The sequence below is a fragment of the Castor canadensis genome, chromosome 10 (genome assembly GCF_047511655.1).
Source record: "Castor canadensis chromosome 10, mCasCan1.hap1v2, whole genome shotgun sequence".
NCBI classification, from domain to species: Eukaryota; Metazoa; Chordata; class Mammalia; order Rodentia; family Castoridae; genus Castor; species Castor canadensis.
The window spans coordinates 89,827,032-89,849,128 of NC_133395.1; the positions used below are offsets into that span (position 1 = coordinate 89,827,032).

A 22,097-nucleotide genomic window follows, 5' to 3' on the forward strand; every position below is an offset into this window, starting at 1 on the left:
GTCTACGGCCATACCACCCTGAACGCGCCCGATCTCGTCTGATCTCGGAAGCTAAGCAGGGTCGGGCCTGGTTAGTACTTGGATGGGAGACCGCCTGGGAATACCGGGTGCTGTAGGCTTTTGCTCCTCCCACCCTCGCTGCTCCTTTTGTCTTCGGGGACATCGCCACCAACCCCCCCCAACACCACCACCACCAGCACCACCACCACCACCACCACCACAACGACCCACCGTGACCACGACCCCGACCCCGTCCGGGCCACCCGTCAGAACCACGCACACCGAATCCTCACAGCTACGTCCCCGAATCCTCTCCCCTCCCCACACTCTCCTGGGGCGCGCGCCCGCGACACGGGTCACCAGCGAGGTTGGTCCCAGGCCACGTTGGGGACCGCTCCCCAGCTGCCCTCGAGGCGGGTGGGGTGGGACGTGCGGAAGCCATGAGAAAGTGGGTCCTGCACCCCAGCGGGCCCCACAGCGGGACGCGCCACACCTGGGCTCGCCACAAGGTGGTGCACTGGGTCCAGGGCAAGACGCCAGGGGACAGAGAAGCAGGGAGCCTCAGTCGGGTGCTGCTCCACGTCGCGCTCCGTTGCTCAACCCAAGACAGGGCAGCCAGCGCGCGACCTCTACGTGGGATCCCGCCTCCCACGGCCGAGCCTACGGTCACAGGGACAGAGGGCGCAGGCCGCCAGAGCTCCGGATGCCAGCGGCAGCTCCCCGTACCGCTCAAAGGGAGGGAGGGCCGCCGCTGGCGCCCAGTCGCCTGTGCCACCCTCCGGGTCTCAAAGCACTCCTCAGTCAGCTCAAGGACCGGGGCCACCTGGCCTTCGGGGTCACATGGGCTTGGGCACGACGGAAGTGACCGCTTGCCCCCGTGGAACAGACATTCTCCCCGTGGACAACCTCAGGTGCCGGGACCCTCTGCTCCACCTTGGAAAACCCACCTTCTGCAATGTATGCCCAATGCAATCAGGCCGAGCAGATTGACCCCCTCGGCCCGGCCCCAGTGCGTGATGGGGCTCTGTGCGTGAGGGCTTGCTCTTCCCCACCTACACCAGGCACGGCATCTAACACACACACACACACACACACACACACACACACACACACACCACGCAGAGACACCCAGACCACGCACGCACGCACGGGGACGCACCGTCCTCTCCCCCACCCCACACACGAGCAGCCGAAGGACAAGAGGGTATGGCTGGGGCCTGAGCGGGAACAAGCGAAGCCTTGGTTTGCGGCCCCTCGGCCAACTGCATCAGGATTTTTGTCTGGGCTCGGAGGCCAGAGGATCTCTGCCATTTGCTAGCAGGGCCAGGGATGGCAGGAGGGTGGGTACGGGGCTCAGCCAGGGCCAGTTCTGCTGGCACGATCCTGTAGCACGTGGCCGCGTAGCACGGGGCCGGGTCTGAAGGAGGCCAAGCAGGGGCACAAGACCCAGCAGCGGCACAGTTAAGAGGCCCAGGGCACCCAGGAGGAGACGAGACCCGGGAGTCGTGCGTGCTTGGCGTGGCCGCGGGATCCGTGACGCCCGAGGACTCGAGTGCTCAGCCCCGTGTATTGGCCGCGAAGGCCTGCCTGGGAGAAACGCCCCGGGAGCCCGGCAGGAACCCGGGATCGGAAGGGATGTGGAGGGGCCCCGGGTCGGAGGAGATGGCTTTGGCTGTGTTTGGTTTTGTTTCTTCTTCCCAAGATCCCGGGTGTGAAAGGGGCCAGAGGTGAAGTCCTGGGCTGGAAAGCCTCACGATTCAGCCCCGCAGCCCCAGGCCCTGAGTGTGGAGGAGGGCGGAGCGGGTCGGCAAAGGGCGCGGCTGCCGTTTTCCTGATGGGCTGGAGGGGCAGTGGCGCTTTCCGGACGAAGAGGACCGGAAGGGTCCCCGAGACCTCCGCTGGGAGCCACGCACCCACCCAAGGATACGGCTCCAGGAGGCGACGGAAGAGGGCGGCTGCTTGCCCTGGCCCGAGCTGTGCGTCCCCCGCCTTGGCCACAGCAGTGAACATTCCCAGAAGAACAAGCGCCCGACAGCACTGAGAAATTTTCCCCCGAGAAAACTTGACCCTCGTCCTGGCAGCAGGACACCTCGGGAAGAAAGCCACCCAGCGGCCACCTGGGCGAGACTGGCTGCAAGAGCAGGCGCGGGGGTCCTCTGGCCGCTGGCCCCGGGCTGCCAGCCCCCACCCGGACTCCCATCCGTGCCAGGAGAGCAGCGTGGAGACGCACGCCGGGGCCCTCGGCAGGCTCTTGGGGCTCCCGGAGGCGGCGGCTAGCGTCTACGGCCATACCACCCTGAACGCGCCCGATCTCGTCTGATCTCGGAAGCTAAGCAGGGTCGGGCCTGGTTAGTACTTGGATGGGAGACGGCCTGGGAATACCGGGTGCTGTAGGCTTTTGCTCCTCCCTCCCTCGCTGCTCCTTTTGTCTTCGGGGACTTCGCCACCACCCCCCACCACCACCACCACCCCCAGCACCACCACCACCACCACCACCACAACGACCCACCGTGACCACGACCCCGACCCCGTCCGGGCCACCCGCCAGACCCACGCACACCGAATCCTCACAGCTACGTCCCCGAATCCTCTCCCCTCCCCACACTCTCCTGGGGCGCGCGCCCGCGACACGGGTCACCAGCGAGGTTGGTCCCAGGCCACGTTGGGGACCGCTCCCCAACTGCCCTCCAGGCGGGCGGGGAGGGACGTGCGGAAGCCATGAGAAAGTGGGTCCTGCACCCCAGCGGGCCCCACAGCGGGACGCGCCACACCTGGGCTCACCACAAGGTGGTGCACTGGGTCCAGGGCAAGACGCCAGGGGACAGAGAAGCAGGGAGCGTCAGTCGGGTGCTGCTCCACGTCGCGCTCCGTCGCTCAACCCAAGACAGGGCAGCCAGCGCGCGACCTCTACGTGGGATCCCGCCTCCCACGGCAGAGCCTGCGGTCACAGGGACAGAGGGCGCAGGCCGCCAGAGCTCCGGATGCCAGCGGCAGCTCCCCGTCCCGCTCAAAGGGAGGGAGGGCCGCCGCTGGCGCCCAGTCGCCTGTGCCACCCTCCGGGTCTCAAAGCACTCCTCAGTCAGCTCAAGGACCGGGGCCACCTGGCCTTCGGGGTCACATGGGCTTGGGCACGACGGAAGGGACTGCTTGCCCCCGTGGAACAGACATTCTCCCCGTGGACAACCTCAGGTGCCGGGACCCTCTGCTCCGCCTTGGAAAACCCACCTTCTGCAATGTATGCCCAACGCAATCAGGCCGAGCAGATTGACCCCCTCGGCCCGGCCCCAGTGTGTGATGGGGCTCTGTGCGTGAGGGCTTGCTCTTCCCCACCTACACCAGGCTCGGCATCTAACACACACACACACACACACACACACACACACCACGCAGAGACACCCAGACCACGCACACACGCACGGGGACGCACCCTCCTCTCCCCCACCCCACACACGAGCAGCCGAAGGACAAGAGGGTATTGCTGGGGCCTGAGCGGGAACAAGCGAAGCCTTGGTTTGCGGCCCCACGGCCAACTGCATCAGGATTTTTGTCTGGGCTCGGAGGCCAGAGGATCTCTGCCATTTGCTAGCAGGGCCAGGGATGGCAGGAGGGTGGGTACGGGGCTCAGCCAGGGCCAGTTCTGCTGGCACGATCCTGTAGCACGTGGCCGCGTAGCACGGGGCCGGGTCTGAAGGAGGCCAAGCAGGGGCACAAGACCCAGCAGCGGCACAGGGAAGAGGCCCAGGGCACCCAGGAGCAGACGAGACCCGGGAGTCGTGCGTAATTGGCGTGGCCGCGGGCCCCGTGACGCCCGAGGACTCGAGTGCTCAGCCCCGTGTAGTGGCCGCGAAGGCCTGCCTGGGAGAAACGCCCCGGGAGGCCGGCAGGAACCCGGGATCGGAAGGGATGTGGAGGGGCCCCGGGTCGGAGGAGATGGCTTTGGCTGTGTTTGGTTTTGTTTCTTCTTAACAAGATCCCGGGTGTGAAAGGGGCCAGAGGTGAAGTCCTGGGCTGGAAAGCCTCACGATTCAGCCCCGCAGCCCCAGGCCCTGAGTGTGGAGGAGGGCGGAGCGGGTCGGCGAAGGGCGCGGCTGCCGTTTTCCTGATGGGCTGGAGGGGCTTTGGCGCTTTCCGGACGAAGAGGACCGGAAGGGTCCCCGAGACCTCCGCTGGGAGCCACGCACCCCCCCAAGGATACGGCTCAAGGAGGCGACGGAGGAGGGCGGGTGCTTGGCCTGGCCCGAGCTGTGCGTCCCCTGCCTTCTCCACAGCAGTGAACATTCCCAGAAGAACAAGCGCCCGAGAGCACTGAGAAATTTTCCCCCGAGAAAACTTGACCCTCGTCCTGGCAGCAGGACACCTCGGGAAGAAAGCCACCCAGCGGCCACCTGGGCGAGACCGGCTGAACGAGCAGGCGCGCGGGGCCTGTGCCCGCTGGCCCCGGGCTGCCAGACCCCACCCGGACTCCCAGCCGTGCCAGGAGAGCAGAGTGGAGACGCACGCCGGGGCCCTCGGCAGGCTCTTGGGGCTCGCGGAGGAGGCGGCTAGCGTCTACGGCCATACCACCCTGAACGCGCCCGATCTCGTCTGATCTCGGAAGCTAAGCAGGGTCGGGCCTGGTTAGTACTTGGATGGGAGACCGCCTGGGAATACCGGGTGCTGTAGGCTTTTGCTCGTCCCTCCCTGGCTGCTCCTTTTGTCTTCGGGGACTTCGCCACCCCCCCCACCACCACCACCACCCCCAGCACCACCACCACCACCACCACAACGACCCACCGTGACCACGACCCCGACCCCGTCCGGGCCACCCGCCAGACCCACGCACACCGAATCCTCACAGCTACGTCCCCGAATCCTCTCCCCTCCCCACACTCTCCTGGGGCGCGCGCCCGCGACATGGGTCACCAGCGAGGTTGGTCCCAGGCCACGTTGGGGACCGCTCCCCAACTGCCCTCCAGGCGGGCGGGGAGGGACGTGCGGAAGCCATGAGAAAGTGGGTCCTGCACCCCAGCGGGCCCCACAGCGGGACGCGCCACACCTGGGCTCGCCACAAGGTGGTGCACTGGGTCCAGGGCAAGACGCCAGGGGACAGAGAAGCAGGGAGCCTCAGTCGGGTGCTGCTCCACGTCGCGCTCCGTCGCTCAACCCAAGACAGGGCAGCCAGCGCGCGACCTCTACGTGGGATCCCGCCTCCCACGGCAGAGCTTGCGGTCACATTGACAGAGGGCGCAGGCCGCCAGGGCTCCGGATGCCAGCGGCAGCTCCCCGTCCCGCTCAAAGGGAGGGAGGGCCGCCGCTGGCGCCCAGTCGCCTGTGCCACCCTCCGGGTCTCAAAGCACTCCTCAGTCAGCTCAAGGACCGGGGCCACCTGGCCTTCAGGGTCACATGGGCTTGGGCACGACGGAAGGGACCGCTTGCCCCCGTGGAATAGACATTCTCCCCGTGGACAACCTCAGGTGCCGGGACCCTCTGCTCCGCCTTGGAAAACCCACCTTCTGCAATGTATGCCCAACGCAATCAGGCCGAGCAGATTGACCCCCTCGGCCCGGCCCCAGTGTGTGATGGGGCTCTGTGCGTGAGGGCTTGCTCTTCCCCACCTACACCAGGCACGGCATCTAACACACACACACACACACCACGCAGAGACACCCAGACCACGCACGCACGCACGGGGACGCACCCTCCTCTCCCCCACCCCACACACGAGCAGCCGAAGGACAAGAGGGTATGGCTGGGGCCTGAGCGGGAACAAGCGAAGCCTTGGTTTGCGGCCCCTCGGCCAACTGCATCAGGATTTTTGTCTGGGCTCGGAGGCCAGAGGATCTCTGCCATTTGCTAGCAGGGCCAGGGATGGCAGGAGGGTGGGTACGGGGCTCAGCCAGGGCCAGTTCTGCTGGCACGATCCTGTAGCACGTGGCCGCGTAGCACGGGGCCGGGTCTGAAGGAGGCCAAGCAGGGGCACAAGACCCAGCAGCGGCACAGGGAAGAGGCCCAGGGCACCCAGGAGCAGACGAGACCCGGGAGTCGTGCGTGCTTGGCGTGGCCGCGGGCCCCGTGACGCCCGAGGACTCGAGTGCTCAGCCCCGTGTAGTGGCCGCGAAGGCCTGCCTGGGAGAAACGCCCCGGGAGGCCGGCAGGAACCCGGGATCGGAAGGGATGTGGAGGGGCCCCGGGTCGGAGGAGATGGCTTTGGCTGTGTTTGGTTTTGTTTCTTCTTCCCAAGATCCCGGGTGTGAAAGGGGCCAGAGGTGAAGTCCTGGGCTGGAAAGCCTCACGATTCAGCCCCGCAGCCCCAGGCCCTGAGTGTGGAGGAGGGCGGAGCGGGTCGGCGAAGGGCGCGGCTGCCGTTTTCCTGATGGGCTGGAGGGGCAGTGGCGCTTTCCGGACGAAGAGGACCGGAAGGGTCCCCGAGACCTCCGCTGGGAGCCACGCACCCACCCAAGGATACGGCTCCAGGAGGCGACGGAGGAGGGCGGCTGCTTGCCCTGGCCCGAGCTGTGCGTCCCCCGCCTTGGCCACAGCAGTGGACATTCCCAGAAGAACAAGCGCCCGAGAGCACTGAGAAATTTTCCCCCGAGAAAACTTGACCCTCGTCCTGGCAGCAGGACACCTCGGGAAGAAAGCCACCCAGCGGCCACCTGGGCGAGACCGGCTGCCCGAGCAGGCGCGTGGGGCCTCTGGCCGCTGGCCCCGGGCTGCCAGCCCCCACCCGGACTCCCAGCCGTGCCAGGAGAGCAGCGTGGAGACGCACGCCGGGGCCCTCGGCAGGCTCTTGGGGCTCCCGGAGGCAGCGGCTAGCGTCTACGGCCATACCACCCTGAACGCGCCCGATCTCGTCTGATCTCGGAAGCTAAGCAGGGTCGGGCCTGGTTAGTACTTGGATGGGAGACCGCCTGGGAATACCGGGTGCTGTAGGCTTTTGCTCCTCCCTCCCTCGCTGCTCCTTTTGTCTTCGGGGACTTCGCCACCACCCCCCCCACCACCACCACCACCCCCAGCACCACCACCACCACCACCACAACGACCCACCGTGACCACGACCCCGACCCCGTCCGGGCCACCCGCCAGACCCACGCACACCGAATCCTCACAGCTACGTCTCCGAATCCTCTCCCCTCCCCACACTCTCCTGGGGCGCGCGCCCGCGACACGGGTCACCAGCGAGGTTGGTCCCAGGCCACGTTGGGGACCGCTCCTCAACTGCCCTCCAGGCGGGCGGGGAGGGACGTGCGGAAGCCATGAGAAAGTGGGTCCTGCACCCCAGCGGGCCCCACAGCGGGACGCGCCACACCTGGGCTCGCCACAAGGTGGTGCACTGGGTCCAGGGCAAGACGCCAGGGGACAGAGAAGCAGGGAGCCTCAGTCGGGTGCTGCTCCACGTCGCGCTCCGTCGCTCAACCCAAGACAGGGCAGCCAGCGCGCGACCTCTACGTGGGATCCCGCCTCCCACGGCAGAGCCTGCGGTCACAGGGACAGAGGGCGCAGGCCGCCAGAGCTCCGGATGCCAGCGGCAGCTCCCCGTCCCGCTCAAAGGGAGGGAGGGCCGCCGCTGGCGGCCAGTCGCCTGTGCCACCCTCCGGGTCTCAAAGCACTCCTCAGTCAGCTCAAGGACCGGGGCCACCTGGCCTTCGGGGTCACATGGGCTTGGGCACGACGGAAGGGACCGCTTGCCCCCGTGGAACAGACATTCTCCCCGTGGACAACCTCAGGTGCCGGGACCCTCTGCTCCGCCTTGGAAAACCCACCTTCTGCAATGTATGCCCAACGCAATCAGGCCGAGCAGATTGACCCCCTCTTCCCGGCCCCAGTGTGTGATGGGGCTCTGTGCGTGAGGGCTTGCTCTTCCCCACCTACACCAGGCACGGCATCTAACACACACACACACACACACACACACACCACGCAGAGACACCCAGACCACGCACGCACGCACGGGGACGCACCCTCCTCTCCCCCACCCCACACACGAGCAGCCGAAGGACAAGAGGGTATGGCTGGGGCCTGAGCGGGAACAAGCGAAGCCTTGGTTTGCGGCCCCTCGGCCAACTGCATCAGGATTTTTGTCTGGGCTCGGAGGCCAGAGGATCTCTGCCATTTGCTAGCAGGGCCAGGGATGGCAGGAGGGTGGGTACGGGGCTCAGCCAGGGCCAGTTCTGCTGGCACGATCCTGTAGCACGTGGCCGCGTAGCACGGGGCCGGGTCTGAAGGAGGCCAAGCAGGGGCACAAGACCCAGCAGCGGCACAGGGAAGAGGCCCAGGGCACCCAGGAACAGACGAGACCCGGGAGTCGTGCGTGCTTGGCGTGGCCGCGGGCCCCGTGACGCCCGAGGACTCGAGTGCTCAGCCCCTTGTAGTGGCCGCGAAGGCCTGCCTGGGAGAAACGCCACGGGAGGCCGGCAGGAACCCGGGATCGGAAGGGATGTGGAGGGGCCCCGGGTCGGAGGAGATGGCTTTGGCTGTGTTTGGTTTTGTTTCTTCTTCCCAAGATCCCGGGTGTGAAAGGGGCCAGAGGTGAAGTCCTGGGCTGGAAAGCCTCACGATTCAGCCCCGCAGCCCCAGGCCCTGACTGTGGAGGAGGGCGGAGCGGGTCGGCGAAGGGCGCGGCTGCCGTTTTCCTGATGGGCTGGAGGGGCAGTGGCGCTTTCCGGACGAAGAGGACCGGAAGGGTCCCCGAGACCTCCGCTGGGAGCCACGCACCCACCCAAGGATACGGCTCCAGGAGGCGACGGAGGAGGGCGGCTGCTTGCCCTGGCCCGAGCTGTGCGTCCCACGCCTTGGCCACAGCAGTGGACATTCCCAGAAGAACAAGCGCCCGAGAGCACTGAGAAATTTTCCCCCGAGAAAACTTGACCCTCGTCCTGGCAGCAGGACACCTTGGGAAGAAAGCCACCCAGCGGCCACCTGGGCGAGACCGGCTGCCCGAGCAGGCGCGCGGGGCCTCTGGCCGCTGGCCCCGGGCTGCCAGCCCCCACCCGGACTCCCAGCCGTGCCAGGAGAGCAGCGTGGAGACGCACGCCGGGGCCCTCGGCAGGCTCTTGGGGCTCCCGGAGGCGGCGGCTAGCGTCTACGGCCATACCACCCTGACCGCGCCCGATCTCGTCTGATCTCGGAAGCTAAGCAGGGTCGGGCCTGGTTAGTACTTGGATGGGAGACCGCCTGGGAATACCGGGTGCTGTAGGCTTTTGCTCCTCCCTCCCTCGCTGCTCCTTTTGTCTTCGGGGACTTCGCCACCACCCCCCCCCCCCACCACCACCAACCCCAGCACCACCACCACCACTACCACAACGACCCACCGTGACCACGACCCCGAACCCGTCCGGGCCACCCGCCAGACCCACGCACACCGAATCCTCACAGCTACGTCCCCGAATCCTCTCCCCTCCCCACACTCTCCTGGGGCGCGCGCCCGCGACACGGGTCACCAGCGAGGTTGGTCCCAGGCCACGTTGGGGACCGCTCCCCAACTGCCCTCCAGGCGGGCGGGGAGGGACGTGCGGAAGCCATGAGAAAGTGGGTCCTGCACCCCAGCGGGCCCCACAGCGGGACGCGCCACACCTGGGCTCGCCACAAGGTGGTGCACTGGGTCCAGGGCAAGACGCCAGGGGACAGAGAAGCAGGGAGCCTCAGTCGGGTGCTGCTCCACTTCGCGCTCCGTCGCTCAACCCAAGACAGGGCAGCCAGCGCGCGACCTCTACGTGGGATCCCGCCTCCCACGGCAGAGCCTGCGGTCACAGGGACAGAGGGCGCAGGCCGCCAGAGCTCCGGATGCCAGCGGCAGCTCCCCGTCCCGCTCAAAGGGAGGGAGGGCCGCCGCTGGCGCCCAGTCGCCTGTGCCACCCTCCGGGTCTCAAAGCACTCCTCAGTCAGCTCAAGGACCGGGGCCACCTGGCCTTCGGGGTCACATGGGCTTGGGCACGACGGAAGGGACCGCTTGCCCCCGTGGAACAGACATTCTCCCCGTGGACAACCTCAGGTGCCGGGACCCTCTGCTCCGCCTTGGAAAACCCACCTTCTGCAATGTATGCCCAACGCAATCAGGCCGAGCAGATTGACCCCCTCGGCCCGGCCCCAGTGTGTGATGGGGCTCTGTGCATGAGGGCTTGCTCTTCCCCACCTACACCAGGCACGGCATCTAACACACACACACACACACACACACACCACGCAGAGACACCCAGACCACGCACGCACGCACGGGGACGCACCCTCCTCTCCCCCACCCCACACACGAGCAGCCGAAGGACAAGAGGGTATGGCTGGGGCCTGAGCGGGAACAAGCGAAGCCTTGGTTTGCGGCCCCTCGGCCAACTGCATCAGGATTTTTGTCTGGGCTCGGAGGCCAGAGGATCTCTGCCATTTGCTAGCAGGGCCAGGGATGGCAGGAGGGTGGGTACGGGGCTCAGCCAGGGCCAGTTCTGCTGGCACGATCCTGTAGCACGTGGCCGCGTAGCACGGGGCCGGGTCTGAAGGAGGCCAAGCAGGGGCACAAGACCCAGCAGCGGCACAGGGAAGAGGCCCAGGGCACCCAGGAGCAGACGAGACCCGGGAGTCGTGCGTGCTTGGCGTGGCCGCGGGCCCCGTGACGCCCGAGGACTCGAGTGCTCAGCCCCGTGTAGTGGCCGCGAAGGCCTGCCTGGGAGAAACGCCCCGGGAGGCCGGCAGGAACCCGGGATCGGAAGGGATGTGGAGGGGCCCCGGGTCGGAGGAGATGGCTTTGGCTGTGTTTGGTTTTGTTTCTTCTTCCCAAGATCCCGGGTGTGAAAGGGGACAGAGGTGAAGTCCTGGGCTGGAAAGCCTCACGATTCAGCCCCGCAGCCCCAGGCCCTGAGTGTGGAGGAGGGCGGAGCGGGTCGGCGAAGGGCGCGGCTGCCGTTTTCCTGATGGGCTGGAGGGGCAGTGGCGCTTTCCGGACGAAGAGGACCGGAAGGGTCCCCGAGACCTCCGCTGGGAGCCACGCACCCACCCAAGGATACGGCTCCAGGAGGCGACGGAGGAGGGCGGCTGCTTGCCCTGGCCCGAGCTGTGCGTCCCCCGCCTTGGCCACAGCAGTGGACATTCCCAGAAGAACAAGCGCCCGAGAGCACTGAGAAATTTTCCCCCGAGAAAACTTGACCCTCGTCCTGGCAGCAGGACACCTCGGGAAGAAAGCCACCCAGCGGCCACCTGGGCGAGACCGGCTGCCCGAGCAGGCGCGCGGGGCCTCTGGCCGCTGGCCCCGGGCTGCCAGCCCCCACCCGGACTCCCAGCCGTGCCAGGAGAGCAGCGTGGAGACGCACGCCGGGGCCCTCGGCAGGCTCTTGGGGCGCCCGGAGGCGGCGGCTAGCGTCTACGGCCATACCACCCTGAACGCCCCCGATCTCGTCTGATCTCGGAAGCTAAGCAGGGTCGGGCCTGGTTAGTACTTGGATGGGAGACCGCCTGGGAATACCGGGTGCTGTAGGCTTTTGCTCCTCCCTCCCTCGCTGCTCCTTTTGTCTTCGGGGACTTCGCCACCACCCCCCCCACCACCACCACCACCCCCAGCACCACCACCACCACCACCACAACGACCCACCGTGACCACGACCCCGACCCCGTCCGGGCCACCCGCCAGACCCACGCACACCGAATCCTCACAGCTACGTCCCCGAATCCTCTCCCCTCCCCACACTCTCCTGGGGCGCGCGCCCGCGACACGGGTCACCAGCGAGGTTGGTCCCAGGCCACGTTGGGGACCGCTCCCCAACTGCCCTCCAGGCGGGCGGGGAGGGACGTGCGGAAGCCATGAGAAAGTGGGTCCTGCACCCCAGCGGGCCCCACAGCGGGACGCGCCACACCTGGGCTCGCCACAAGGTGGTGCACTGGGTCCAGGGCAAGACGCCAGGGGACAGAGAAGCAGGGAGCCTCAGTCGGGTGCTGCTCCACGTCGCGCTCCGTCGCTCAACCCAAGACAGGGCAGCCAGCGCGCGACCTCTACGTGGGATCCCGCCTCCCACGGCAGAGCCTGCGGTCACAGGGACAGAGGGCGCAGGCCGCCAGAGCTCCGGATGCCAGCGGCAGCTCCCCGTCCCGCTCAAAGGGAGGGAGGGCCGCCGCTGGCGCCCAGTCGCCTGTGCCACCCTCCGGGTCTCAAAGCACTCCTCAGTCAGCTCAAGGACCGGGGCCACCTGGCCTTCGGGGTCACATGGGCTTGGGCACGACGGAAGGGACCGCTTGCCCCCGTGGAACAGACATTCTCCCCGTGGACAACCTCAGGTGCCGGGACCCTCTGCTCCGCCTTGGAAAACCCACCTTCTGCAATGTATGCCCAACGCAATCAGGCCGAGCAGATTGACCCCCTCGGCCCGGCCCCAGTGTGTGATGGGGCTCTGTGCGTGAGGGCTTGCTCTTCCCCACCTACACCAGGCACGGCATCTAACACACACACACACACACACACACACACACACACACACACACACCACGCAGAGACACCCAGACCACGCACGCACGCACGGGGACGCACCCTCCTCTCCCCCACCCCACACACGAGCAGCCGAAGGACAAGAGGGTATGGCTGGGGCCTGAGCGGGAACAAGCGAAGCCTTGGTTTGCGGCCCCTCGGCCAACTGCATCAGGATTTTTGTCTGGGCTCGGAGGCCAGAGGATCTCTGCCATTTGCTAGCAGGGCCAGGGATGGCAGGAGGGTGGGTACGGGGCTCAGCCAGGGCCAGTTCTGCTGGCACGATCCTGTAGCACGTGGCCGCGTAGCACGGGGCCGGGTCTGAAGGAGGCCAAGCAGGGGCACAAGACCCAGCAGCGGCACAGGGAAGAGGCCCAGGGCACCCAGGAGCAGACGAGACCCGGGAGTCGTGCGTGCTTGGCGTGGCCGCGGGCCCCGTGACGCCCGAGGACTCGAGTGCTCAGCCCCGTGTAGTGGCCGCGAAGGCCTGCCTGGGAGAAACGCCCCGGGAGGCCGGCAGGAACCCGGGATCGGAAGGGATGTGGAGGGGCCCCGGGTCGGAGGAGATGGCTTTGGCTGTGTTTGGTTTTGTTTCTTCTTCCCAAGATCCCGGGTGTGAAAGGGGCCAGAGGTGAAGTCCTGGGCTGGAAAGCCTCACGATTCAGCCCCGCAGCCCCAGGCCCTGACTGTGGAGGAGGGCGGAGCGGGTCGGCGAAGGGCGCGGCTGCCGTTTTCCTGATGGGCTGGAGGGGCAGTGGCGCTTTCCGGACGAAGAGGACCGGAAGGGTCCCCGAGACCTCCGCTGGGAGCCACGCACCCACCCAAGGATACGGCTCCAGGAGGCGACGGAGGAGGGCGGCTGCTTGCCCTGGCCCGAGCTGTGCGTCCCCCGCCTTGGCCACAGCAGTGGACATTCCCAGAAGAACAAGCGCCCGAGAGCACTGAGAAATTTTCCCCCGAGAAAACTTGACCCTCGTCCTGGCAGCAGGACACCTCGGGAAGAAAGCCACCCAGCGGCCACCTGGGCGAGACCGGCTGCCCGAGCAGGCGCGCGGGGCCTCTGGCCGCTGGCCCCGGGCTGCCAGCCCCCACCCGGACTCCCAGCCGTGCCAGGAGAGCAGCGTGGAGACGCACGCCGGGGCCCTCGGCAGGCTCTTGGGGCTCCCGGAGGCGGCGGCTAGCGTCTACGGCCATACCACCCTGAACGCGCCCGATCTCGTCTGATCTCGGAAGCTAAGCAGGGTCGGGCCTGGTTAGTACTTGGATGGGAGACCGCCTGGGAATACCGGGTGCTGTAGGCTTTTGCTCCTCCCTCCCTCGCTGCTCCTTTTGTCTTCGGGGACTTCGCCACCACCCCCAGCACCACCACCACCACCACCACAACGACCCACCGTGACCACGACCCCGACCCCGTCCGGGCCACCCGCCAGACCCACGCACACCGAATCCTCACAGCTACGTCCCCGAATCCTCTCCCCTCCCCACACTCTCCTGGGGCGCGCGCCCGCGACACGGGTCACCAGCGAGGTTGGTCCCAGGCCACGTTGGGGACCGCTCCCCAACTGCCCTCCAGGCGGGCGGGGAGGGACGTGCGGAAGCCATGAGAAAGTGGGTCCTGCACCCCAGCGGGCCCCACAGCGGGACGCGCCACACCTGGGCTCGCCACAAGGTGGTGCACTGGGTCCAGGGCAAGACGCCAGGGGACAGAGAAGCAGGGAGCCTCAGTCGGGTGCTGCTCCACTTCGCGCTCCGTCGCTCAACCCAAGACAGGGCAGCCAGCGCGCGACCTCTACGTGGGATCCCGCCTAGCACGGCAGAGCCTGCGGTCACAGGGACAGAGGGCGCAGGCCGCCAGAGCTCCGGATGCCAGCGGCAGCTCCCCGTCCCGCTCAAAGGGAGGGAGGGCCGCCGCTGGCGCCCAGTCGCCTGTGCCACCCTCCGGGTCTCAAAGCACTCCTCAGTCAGCTCAAGGACCGGTGCCACCTGGCCTTCGGGGTCACATGGGCTTGGGCACGACGGAAGGGACCGCTTGCCCCCGTGGAACAGACATTCTCCCCGTGGACAACCTCAGGTGCCGGGACCCTCTGCTCCGCCTTGGAAAACCCACCTTCTGCAATGTATGCCCAACGCAATCAGGCCGAGCAGATTGACCCCCTCGGCCCGGCCCCAGTGTGTGATGGGGCTCTGTGCATGAGGGCTTGCTCTTCCCCACCTACACCAGGCACGGCATCTAACACACACACACACACACACACACACCACGCAGAGACACCCAGACCACGCACGCACGCACGGGGACGCACCCTCCTCTCCCCCACCCCACACACGAGCAGCCGAAGGACAAGAGGGTATGGCTGGGGCCTGAGCGGGAACAAGCGAAGCCTTGGTTTGCGGCCCCTCGGCCAACTGCATCAGGATTTTTGTCTGGGCTCGGAGGCCAGAGGATCTCTGCCATTTGCTAGCAGGGCCAGGGATGGCAGGAGGGTGGGTACGGGGCTCAGCCAGGGCCAGTTCTGCTGGCACGATCCTGTAGCACGTGGCTGCGTAGCACGGGGCCGGGTCTGAAGGAGGCCAAGCAGGGGCACAAGACCCAGCAGCGGCACAGGGAAGAGGCCCAGGGCACCCAGGAGCAGACGAGACCCGGGAGTCGTGCGTGCTTGGCGTGGCCGCGGGCCCCGTGACGCCCGAGGACTCGAGTGCTCAGCCCCGTGTAGTGGCCGCGAAGGCCTGCCTGGGAGAAACGCCCCGGGAGGCCGGCAGGAACCCGGGATCGGAAGGGATGTGGAGGGGCCCCGGGTCGGAGGAGATGGCTTTGGCTGTGTTTGGTTTTGTTTCTTCTTCCCAAGATCCCGGGTGTGAAAGGGGCCAGAGGTGAAGTCCTGGGCTGGAAAGCCTCACGATTCAGCCCCGCAGCCCCAGGCCCTGAGTGTGGAGGAGGGCGGAGCGGGTCGGCGAAGGGCGCGGCTGCCGTTTTCCTGATGGGCTGGAGGGGCAGTGGCGCTTTCCGGACGAAGAGGACCGGAAGGGTCCCCGAGACCTCCGCTGGGAGCCACGCACCCACCCAAGGATACGGCTCCAGGAGGCGACGGAGGAGGGCGGCTGCTTGCCCTGGCCCGAGCTGTGCGTCCCCCGCCTTGGCCACAGCAGTGGACATTCCCAGAAGAACAAGCGCCCGAGAGCACTGAGAAATTTTCCCCCGAGAAAACTTGACCCTCGTCCTGGCAGCAGGACACCTGGGGAAGAAAGCCACCCAGCGGCCACCTGGGCGAGACCGGCTGCCCGAGCAGGCGCGTGGGGCCTCTGGCCGCTGGCCCCGGGCTGCCAGCCCCCACCCGGACTCCCAGCCGTGCCAGGAGAGCAGCGTGGAGACGCACGCCGGGGCCCTCGGCAGGCTCTTGGGGCTCCCGGAGGCGGCGGCTAGCGTCTACGGCCATACCACCCTGACCGCGCCCGATCTCGTCTGATCTCGGAAGCTAAGCAGGGTCGGGCCTGGTTAGTACTTGGATGGGAGACCGCCTGGGAATACCGGGTGCTGTAGGCTTTTGCTCCTCCCTCCCTCGCTGCTCCTTTTGTCTTCGGGGACTTCGCCACCACCCCCCCCCCACCACCACCACCCCCAGCACCACCACCACCACCACCACAACGACCCACCGTGACCACGACCCCGACCCCGTCCGGGCCACCCGCCAGACCCACGCACACCGAATCCTCACAGCTACGTCCCCGAATCCTCTCCCCTCCCCACACTCTCCTGGGGCGCGCGCCCGCGACACGGGTCACCAGCGAGGTTGGTCCCAGGCCACGTTGGGGACCGCTCCCCAACTGCCCTCCAGGCGGGCGGGGAGGGACGTGCGGAAGCCATGAGAAAGTGGGTCCTGCACCCCAGCGGGCCCCACAGCGGGACGCGCCACACCTGGGCTCGCCACAAGGTGGTGCACTGGGTCCAGGGCAAGACGCCAGGGGACAGAGAAGCAGGGAGCCTCAGTCGGGTGCTGCTCCACTTCGCGCTCCGTCGCTCAACCCAAGACAGGGCAGCCAGCGCGCGACCTCTACGTGGGATCCCGCCTCCCACGGCAGAGCCTGCGGTCACAGGGACAGAGGGCGCAGGCCGCCAGAGCTCCGGATGCCAGCGGCAGCTCCCCGTCCCGCTCAAAGGGAGGGAGGGCCGCCGCTGGCGCCCAGTCGCCTGTGCCACCCTCCGGGTCTCAAAGCACTCCTCAGTCAGCTCAAGGACCGGGGCCACCTGGCCTTCGGGGTCACATGGGCTTGGGCACGACGGAAGGGACCGCTTGCCCCCGTGGAACAGACATTCTCCCCGTGGACAACCTCAGGTGCCGGGACCCTCTGCTCCGCCTTGGAAAACCCACCTTCTGCAATGTATGCCCAACGCAATCAGGCCGAGCAGATTGACCCCCTCGGCCCGGCCCCAGTGTGTGATGGGGCTCTGTGCATGAGGGCTTGCTCTTCCCCACCTACACCAGGCACGGCATCTAACACACACACACACACACACACACACACCACGCAGAGACACCCAGACCACGCACGCACGCACGGGGACGCACCCTCCTCTCCCCCACCCCACACACGAGCAGCCGAAGGACAAGAGGGTATGGCTGGGGCCTGAGCGGGAACAAGCGAAGCCTTGGTTTGCGGCCCCTCGGCCAACTGCATCAGGATTTTTGTCTGGGCTCGGAGGCCAGAGGATCTCTGCCATTTGCTAGCAGGGCCAGGGATGGCAGGAGGGTGGGTACGGGGCTCAGCCAGGGCCAGTTCTGCTGGCACGATCCTGTAGCACGTGGCCGCGTAGCACGGGGCCGGGTCTGAAGGAGGCCAAGCAGGGGCACAAGACCCAGCAGCGGCACAGGGAAGAGGCCCAGGGCACCCAGGAGCAGACGAGACCCGGGAGTCGTGCGTGCTTGGCGTGGCCGCGGGCCCCGTGACGCCCGAGGACTCGAGTGCTCAGCCCCGTGTAGTGGCCGCGAAGGCCTGCCTGGGAGAAACGCCCCGGGAGGCCGGCAGGAACCCGGGATCGGAAGGGATGTGGAGGGGCCCCGGGTCGGAGGAGATGGCTTTGGCTGTGTTTGGTTTTGTTTCTTCTTCCCAAGATCCCGGGTGTGAAAGGGGCCAGAGGTGAAGTCCTGGGCTGGAAAGCCTCACGATTCAGCCCCGCAGCCCCAGGCCCTGAGTGTGGAGGAGGGCGGAGCGGGTCGGCGAAGGGCGCGGCTGCCGTTTTCCTGATGGGCTGGAGGGGCAGTGGCGCTTTCCGGACGAAGAGGACCGGAAGGGTCCCCGAGACCTCCGCTGGGAGCCACGCACCCACCCAAGGATACGGCTCCAGGAGGCGACGGAGGAGGGCGGCTGCTTGCCCTGGCCCGAGCTGTGCGTCCCCCGCCTTGGCCACAGCAGTGGACATTCCCAGAAGAACAAGCGCCCGAGAGCACTGAGAAATTTTCCCCCGAGAAAACTTGACCCTCGTCCTGGCAGCAGGACACCTCGGGAAGAAAGCCACCCAGCGGCCACCTGGGCGAGACCGGCTGCCCGAGCAGGCGCGTGGTGCCTCTGGCCGCTGGCCCCGGGCTGCCAGCCCCCACCCGGACTCCCAGCCGTGCCAGGAGAGCAGCGTGGAGACGCACGCCGGGGCCCTCGGCAGGCTCTTGGGGCTCCCGGAGGCAGCGGCTAGCGTCTACGGCCATACCACCCTGAACGCGCCCGATCTCGTCTGATCTCGGAAGCTAAGCAGGGTCGGGCCTGGTTAGTACTTGGATGGGAGACCGCCTGGGAATACCGGGTGCTGTAGGCTTTTGCTCCTCCCTCCCTCGCTGCTCCTTTTGTCTTCGGGGACTTCGCCACCACCCCCCCCACCACCACCACCACCCCCAGCACCACCACCACCACCACCACAACGACCCACCGTGACCACGACCCCGACCCCGTCCGGGCCACCCGCCAGACCCACGCACACCGAATCCTCACAGCTACGTCTCCGAATCCTCTCCCCTCCCCACACTCTCCTGGGGCGCGCGCCCGTGACACGGGTCACCAGCGAGGTTGGTCCCAGGCCACGTTGGGGACTGCTCCCCAACTGCCCTCCAGGCGGGCGGGGAGGGACGTGCGGAAGCCATGAGAAAGTGGGTCCTGCACCCCAGCGGGCCCCACAGCGGGACGCGCCACACCTGGGCTCGCCACAAGGTGGTGCACTGGGTCCAGGGCAAGACGCCAGGGGACAGAGAAGCAGGGAGCCTCAGTCGGGTGCTGCTCCACGTCGCGCTCCGTCGCTCAACCCAAGACAGGGCAGCCAGCGCGCGACCTCTACGTGGGATCCCGCCTCCCACGGCAGAGCCTGCGGTCACAGGGTCAGAGGGCGCAGGCCGCCAGAGCTCCGGATGCCAGCGGCAGCTCCCCGTCCCGCTCAAAGGGAGGGAGGGCCGCCGCTGGCGGCCAGTCGCCTGTGCCACCCTCCGGGTCTCAAAGCACTCCTCAGTCAGCTCAAGGACCGGGGCCACCTGGCCTTCGGGGTCACATGGGCTTGGGCACGACGGAAGGGACCGCTTGCCCCCGTGGAACAGACATTCTCCCCGTGGACAACCTCAGGTGCCGGGACCCTCTGCTCCGCCTTGGAAAACCCACCTTCTGCAATGTATGCCCAACGCAATCAGGCCGAGCAGATTGACCCCCTCTTCCCGGCCCCAGTGTGTGATGGGGCTCTGTGCGTGAGGGCTTGCTCTTCCCCACCTACACCAGGCACGGCATCTAACACACACACACACACACACACACACACCACGCAGAGACACCCAGACCACGCACGCACGCACGGGGACGCACCCTCCTCTCCCCCACCCCACACACGAGCAGCCGAAGGACAAGAGGGTATGGCTGGGGCCTGAGCGGGAACAAGCGAAGCCTTGGTTTGCGGCCCCTCGGCCAACTGCATCAGGATTTTTGTCTGGGCTCGGAGGCCAGAGGATCTCTGCCATTTGCTAGCAGGGCCAGGGATGGCAGGAGGGTGGGTACGGGGCTCAGCCAGGGCCAGTTCTGCTGGCACGATCCTGTAGCACGTGGCCGCGTAGCACGGGGCCGGGTCTGAAGGAGGCCAAGCAGGGGCACAAGACCCAGCAGCGGCACAGGGAAGAGGCCCAGGGCACCCAGGAACAGACGAGACCCGGGAGTCGTGCGTGCTTGGCGTGGCCGCGGGCCCCGTGACGCCCGAGGACTCGAGTGCTCAGCCCCTTGTAGTGGCCGCGAAGGCCTGCCTGGGAGAAACGCCACGGGAGGCCGGCAGGAACCCGGGATCGGAAGGGATGTGGAGGGGCCCCGGGTCGGAGGAGATGGCTTTGGCTGTGTTTGGTTTTGTTTCTTCTTCCCAAGATCCCGGGTGTGAAAGGGGCCAGAGGTGAAGTCCTGGGCTGGAAAGCCTCACGATTCAGCCCCGCAGCCCCAGGCCCTGACTGTGGAGGAGGGCGGAGTGGGTCGGCGAAGGGCGCGGCTGCCGTTTTCCTGATGGGCTGGAGGGGCAGTGGCGCTTTCCGGACGAAGAGGACCGGAAGGGTCCCCGAGACCTCCGCTGGGAGCCACGCACCCACCCAAGGATACGGCTCCAGGAGGCGACGGAGGAGGGCGGCTGCTTGCCCTGGCCCGAGCTGTGCGTCCCACGCCTTGGCCACAGCAGTGGACATTCCCAGAAGAACAAGCGCCCGAGAGCACTGAGAAATTTTCCCCCGAGAAAACTTGACCCTCGTCCTGGCAGCAGGACACCTCGGGAAGAAAGCCACCCAGCGGCCACCTGGGCGAGACCGGCTGCCCGAGCAGGCGCGCGGGGCCTCTGGCCGCTGGCCCCGGGCTGCCAGCCCCCACCCGGACTCCCAGCCGTGCCAGGAGAGCAGCGTGGAGACGCACGCCGGGGCCCTCGGCAGGCTCTTGGGGCTCCCGGAGGCGGCGGCTAGCGTCTACGGCCATACCACCCTGACCGCGCCCGATCTCGTCTGATCTCGGAAGCTAAGCAGGGTCGGGCCTGGTTAGTACTTGGATGGGAGACCGCCTGGGAATACCGGGTGCTGTAGGCTTTTGCTCCTCCCTCCCTCGCTGCTCCTTTTGTCTTCGGGGACTTCGCCACCACCCCCCCCACCACCACCACCAACCCCAGCACCACCACCACCACCACCACAACGACCCACCGTGACCACGACCCCGAACCCGTCCGGGCCACCCGCCAGACCCACGCACACCGAATCCTCACAGCTACGTCCCCGAATCCTCTCCCCTCCCCACACTCTCCTGGGGCGCGCGCCCGCGACACGGGTCACCAGCGAGGTTGGTCCCAGGCCACGTTGGGGACCGCTCCCCAACTGCCCTCCAGGCGGGCGGGGAGGGACGTGCGGAAGCCATGAGAAAGTGGGTCCTGCACCCCAGCGGGCCCCACAGCGGGACGCGCCACACCTGGGCTCGCCACAAGGTGGTGCACTGGGTCCAGGGCAAGACGCCAGGGGACAGAGAAGCAGGGAGCCTCAGTCGGGTGCTGCTCCACTTCGCGCTCCGTCGCTCAACCCAAGACAGGGCAGCCAGCGCGCGACCTCTACGTGGGATCCCGCCTCCCACGGCAGAGCCTGCGGTCACAGGGACAGAGGGCGCAGGCCGCCAGAGCTCCGGATGCCAGCGGCAGCTCCCCGTCCCGCTCAAAGGGAGGGAGGGCCGCCGCTGGCGCCCAGTCGCCTGTGCCACCCTCCGGGTCTCAAAGCACTCCTCAGTCAGCTCAAGGACCGGGGCCACCTGGCCTTCGGGGTCACATGGGCTTGGGCACGACGGAAGGGACCGCTTGCCCCCGTGGAACAGACATTCTCCCCGTGGACAACCTCAGGTGCCGGGACCCTCTGCTCCGCCTTGGAAAACCCACCTTCTGCAATGTATGCCCAACGCAATCAGGCCGAGCAGATTGACCCCCTCGGCCCGGCCCCAGTGTGTGGTGGGGCTCTGTGCATGAGGGCTTGCTCTTCCCCACCTACACCAGGCACGGCATCTAACACACACACACACACACACACACACCACGCAGAGACACCCAGACCACGCACGCACGCACGGGGACGCACCCTCCTCTCCCCCACCCCACACACGAGCAGCCGAAGGACAAGAGGGTATGGCTGGGGCCTGAGCGGGAACAAGCGAAGCCTTGGTTTGCGGCCCCTCGGCCAACTGCATCAGGATTTTTGTCTGGGCTCGGAGGCCAGAGGATCTCTGCCATTTGCTAGCAGGGCCAGGGATGGCAGGAGGGTGGGTACGGGGCTCAGCCAGGGCCAGTTCTGCTGGCACGATCCTGTAGCACGTGGCCGCGTAGCACGGGGCCGGGTCTGAAGGAGGCCAAGCAGGGGCACAAGACCCAGCAGCGGCACAGGGAAGAGGCCCAGGGCACCCAGGAGCAGACGAGACCCGGGAGTCGTGCGTGCTTGGCGTGGCCGCGGGCCCCGTGACGCCCGAGGACTCGAGTGCTCAGCCCCGTGTAGTGGCCGCGAAGGCCTGCCTGGGAGAAACGCCCCGGGAGGCCGGCAGGAACCCGGGATCGGAAGGGATGTGGAGGGGCCCCGGGTCGGAGGAGATGGCTTTGGCTGTGTTTGGTTTTGTTTCTTCTTCCCAAGATCCCGGGTGTGAAAGGGGACAGAGGTGAAGTCCTGGGCTGGAAAGC

General features: G+C 67.4%; 10 non-coding genes across 10 annotated transcripts; all 10 read left to right on the forward strand.

Annotated features, from left to right (window-relative positions):
- Positions 1-119, forward strand: LOC141412283 (5S ribosomal RNA). Its single transcript, XR_012437122.1, has one exon. It is a non-coding gene; the product is annotated as a 5S ribosomal RNA (ribosomal RNA).
- A 2,159-nt stretch (positions 120-2,278) lies between these two features.
- Positions 2,279-2,397, forward strand: LOC141412808 (5S ribosomal RNA). The gene has a single exon (XR_012437650.1). It is a non-coding gene; the product is annotated as a 5S ribosomal RNA (ribosomal RNA).
- Positions 2,398-4,546: 2,149 nt separating this feature from the next.
- On the forward strand, positions 4,547-4,665 carry LOC141412284 (5S ribosomal RNA). The gene has a single exon (XR_012437123.1). It is a non-coding gene; the product is annotated as a 5S ribosomal RNA (ribosomal RNA).
- A 2,131-nt stretch (positions 4,666-6,796) lies between these two features.
- Positions 6,797-6,915, forward strand: LOC141412285 (5S ribosomal RNA). The gene has a single exon (XR_012437124.1). It is a non-coding gene; the product is annotated as a 5S ribosomal RNA (ribosomal RNA).
- Positions 6,916-9,059: 2,144 nt separating this feature from the next.
- Positions 9,060-9,178, forward strand: LOC141412520 (5S ribosomal RNA). Its single transcript, XR_012437362.1, has one exon. It is a non-coding gene; the product is annotated as a 5S ribosomal RNA (ribosomal RNA).
- A 2,143-nt stretch (positions 9,179-11,321) lies between these two features.
- LOC141412445 (5S ribosomal RNA) lies at positions 11,322-11,440 on the forward strand. Its single transcript, XR_012437285.1, has one exon. It is a non-coding gene; the product is annotated as a 5S ribosomal RNA (ribosomal RNA).
- A 2,160-nt stretch (positions 11,441-13,600) lies between these two features.
- LOC141412286 (5S ribosomal RNA) lies at positions 13,601-13,719 on the forward strand. Its single transcript, XR_012437125.1, has one exon. It is a non-coding gene; the product is annotated as a 5S ribosomal RNA (ribosomal RNA).
- A 2,121-nt stretch (positions 13,720-15,840) lies between these two features.
- LOC141412521 (5S ribosomal RNA) lies at positions 15,841-15,959 on the forward strand. The gene has a single exon (XR_012437363.1). It is a non-coding gene; the product is annotated as a 5S ribosomal RNA (ribosomal RNA).
- A 2,143-nt stretch (positions 15,960-18,102) lies between these two features.
- LOC141412287 (5S ribosomal RNA) lies at positions 18,103-18,221 on the forward strand. The gene has a single exon (XR_012437126.1). It is a non-coding gene; the product is annotated as a 5S ribosomal RNA (ribosomal RNA).
- A 2,144-nt stretch (positions 18,222-20,365) lies between these two features.
- Positions 20,366-20,484, forward strand: LOC141412522 (5S ribosomal RNA). The gene has a single exon (XR_012437364.1). It is a non-coding gene; the product is annotated as a 5S ribosomal RNA (ribosomal RNA).
- Positions 20,485-22,097: the final 1,613 nt, after the last annotated feature.